We start from the raw sequence: 3,311 nt of genomic DNA on the forward strand, positions 1-3,311 counted from the left end.
AAAAATTTTTTTTAAAAGAATGGAACCAGGAATGTCTGTTGGCATAAGTTGCTTTCAGATCAATCCTTTCAGTAGTCTGTGACTACTGGCATAGTTATAACTATAGTTATAATATAGCTGATTTCTCACCTTCAAAAGGGTGACTGTTTTCAACATTATTGCGACTCCCTTGGTTCAGATCCAAGTAACTGGTTGTGATGGCTAATCTGGGTTGTTAACTTCTAAAATGCTTTTCATGACTCTAATCTCAAACTTGTTTAAGCTGTGTTAAAATGAGGACACCTTTCTCTCTCTTAAGGATTGAATGAGGGAGAGTCCTGAAGTTGAGTAAATACAAAGTATGGACAGTTAATGCTGCCCATTGGGCCTTGTGCTGTATACCTAACATAAAGTTGGTCTTTAAAACTTCTATAAATCAAAGCTGGGCGTGGAGGATCATGCCTGTAATCCTGGCACCCAAGAGGCAGGAGGATTGTCATGAGTTCCTGGCAATCATAGCTTCAGAGTGAGATACTGTCTTAAACAAAACAAAGCAAAACAAAACAAAAAAACCCTAAACCAACAAAACAAGACAAAAGCCCAAAAGACATAAAAATTGTTGTGAAGTATTTCACATATAAAAAAGTTATAAAAAATAATAAGGCAAGGGGCTGGAGAGATGACTCAGCGGTTAAGAACACTTGCTGCTGTTCTTCCAGAGGACCTGAGTTCCATTCCCAGAACCCACATGGTGGCTAACAACCATTCTTAGCTCCAGTTCCAGGAGATCGGACACTCTCTTCTGGCTTATGTGGGAATTGCATACACAGGTGCACTTACACACATGCAGGAAACACACTCATAAACATAAAATAAAAATAATAAGGCAGACTTCCAGCTCCGGTTAGCCTGCCATGAGGTTCTCTCGAGAATTGCCTCCACCACACCAAGCACCTGTTCTGGCAGAGCCGGTGTGAGATGGAGAGAGACAATCCTTCCCCGCCACTGGGATAATCCAATTTTGGTCAGACCTTTTAATACACATTGCGATAGTGAGGAGCCAGGCGAAAAATCACAGACTATGGCACTGAAATGTATTAATAAGGAGCTTAGTGATTTGGCCCATGACCCTCCAGCACAATGTTCTGCAGGTCAGTTGGAGATGATATGTTTCATTGGCAAGCCACAATTATGGGACCTAATGACAGCCCATATCAAGGTGGTGTATTCTTTTTGACAATTCGTTTTCCTACAGACTACCCCTTCAAACCACCTAAGGTTGCATTCACAACAAGAATTTATCATCCAAATATTTGTCTTGATATTCTAAGATCACAGTGGTCTCCTGCTTTAACTATTTCTAAAATTCTTTTATCCATTTGTTCACTGCTATGTGATCCAAACCCAGATGACCCCCTAGTGCCAGAGATTGCATGGATCTATAAAACAGAGATAAGTACAACAGAATATCTCGGGAATGGACTCAGAAGTATGCCGTGTGACACTACCGTAAAGTCAGAATAACCTGCATTATAGCTGGATAAACTTTAAATTACTGTTCCTTTTTTGATTTTCTTATCCGGCTGCTCCCCTATCAGACCTCATCTTTTTTAATTTTATTTTTTGTTTACCTCCCTCCATTCATTCACATGCTCATCTGAGAAGACTTAAGTTCTTCCAGCTTTGGACAATAACTGCTTTTAGAAACTGTAAAGTAGTTACAAGAGAACAGTTGCCCAAGATTCAGGAATTTTTTTAAAACTGGAGCATGTGTATTATGTGGCCAATGTCTTGACTCTAATTTGGTTATGAGACTAAACCATTCCTCACTGCTCTAACGTGCTGAAGAAACCATCTGAGGGGAAGGGAGGTGGATGCTCAGCTGTCACAGCACAGGAAGCAGCACTGTTCTAGCAGCATCCATTCTTGTTTGAGCCTTCCGCTGTTAGAGATCTGAGGTTACATGATATACTTTATGCTCATAACTAATGTGGCTGGAGAACTGGTGTTGAATTTATAGCATCAGCAGAACAGAAAATGTGATGTATTTTATGCATGTCAATAAAGGAATGACCTGTTCTTGTTCTACAGAGAATGGAAATTGGAAGTCAACACCCTTTGTATTCCAAAATAGGGTCTCAAAACATTTTGTAATTTTCATTTAAATTGTTAGGAAGCTTGGAGCTATTAGTTAATCTATCTTCCAATACACTGTTTGATATAGCACTGAATAAATGATGCAAGTTGTCAATGGATGAGTGATCAACTAATAAAAAGAAATAAATAAGCTGGGTGTGGTGGCGCACGCTTTAATCCCAGCACTTGGGAGGCAGAGGCAGGCAGATCTTTTTGAGTTCAAGGCCATCCTGGGCTACATCGTGAGCTCCAGGACAGCTAGGGCTACAGGGAGACCCTGTCTCAAAAAGATAAAAAGTAAAAATAAAAAGAAATAAGATATAAAAAAAAATAAGGTGGACTGGGGTGTAGCTAAGCCATGGTACATGTGCTTAGCATGCAGGAGGCCTGGGGTCAGCACTCAAACACAAAACACAACCAAAGCAACACAGAGATTAAATAACATAATGAACACTTTTTTCCCCATTCTAGAAATATTTATTTCACCTTATTTATAAGAAAGGAAGTTTATGACTTGCTAAGCATCTTACCCAAATGTGGGAAATCTGCCTGGAGATACAAAACACAATAAAATAATGATGTGAAAGGAACAAACAAAAACACCTGGCAAAACAAAGTTACTGTAGCTGGCAGCACTTAAAATGGACAATTTGTATTTTTTTTTTAAGTTTACAACTAGAAAATAAAAAATTACGGGACTAGTGAGATGGCTCAGTGTGGTAAAGGCGCTTGACCTGAGTTTGAACATCAGGAACTCATGTAAAGGTCGAAGGAGAAAACTGACTCCCCATATGCGTGTATACACACACGCACACACACACACTAATAATAAATAATTTAAAGTTGCTGAGCTGTAAGATGATAAGTAATGGGCACTTTTGTACCCATTTCTCAGCTTAAGATTCTAGGATCTGTGTTGTTCCCCCTTGTTTTTACTACACACTTTTTTTAAAAACTTAAAAAAAATTTATTTATTTTTTAAAATTTTATGTGTGTGTATTGTCTGCATGTAGGTAAGTGCACCCGTGTTGTGCAATGCCTGTGGAGGTCAGAAGAGGCTGTCGGATCCCCTGGGACTGGAGTTACGGACAGTTGTTAGCTGCCATGTGGGTGCTGGGATTCGAACCTGGGTCTTCTGCAAGAACAGCTAGTGTTCTTAAATGCTGAGCCATCTCTCCAGCCCCACTACACACATT

At 39.6% G+C, this 3,311-nt stretch overlaps 1 pseudogene; it reads left to right on the plus strand.

The window, feature by feature from the left end:
- Positions 1 to 1,060: 1,060 nt before the first annotated feature.
- Positions 1,061 to 1,481, plus strand: LOC103739895 (annotated as a pseudogene).
- Positions 1,482 to 3,311: the final 1,830 nt, after the last annotated feature.

This window comes from Nannospalax galili, unplaced genomic scaffold (genome assembly GCF_000622305.1).
Source record: "Nannospalax galili isolate Female #2095 unplaced genomic scaffold, S.galili_v1.0 scaffold1941, whole genome shotgun sequence".
Taxonomy (NCBI): Eukaryota; Metazoa; Chordata; class Mammalia; order Rodentia; family Spalacidae; genus Nannospalax; species Nannospalax galili.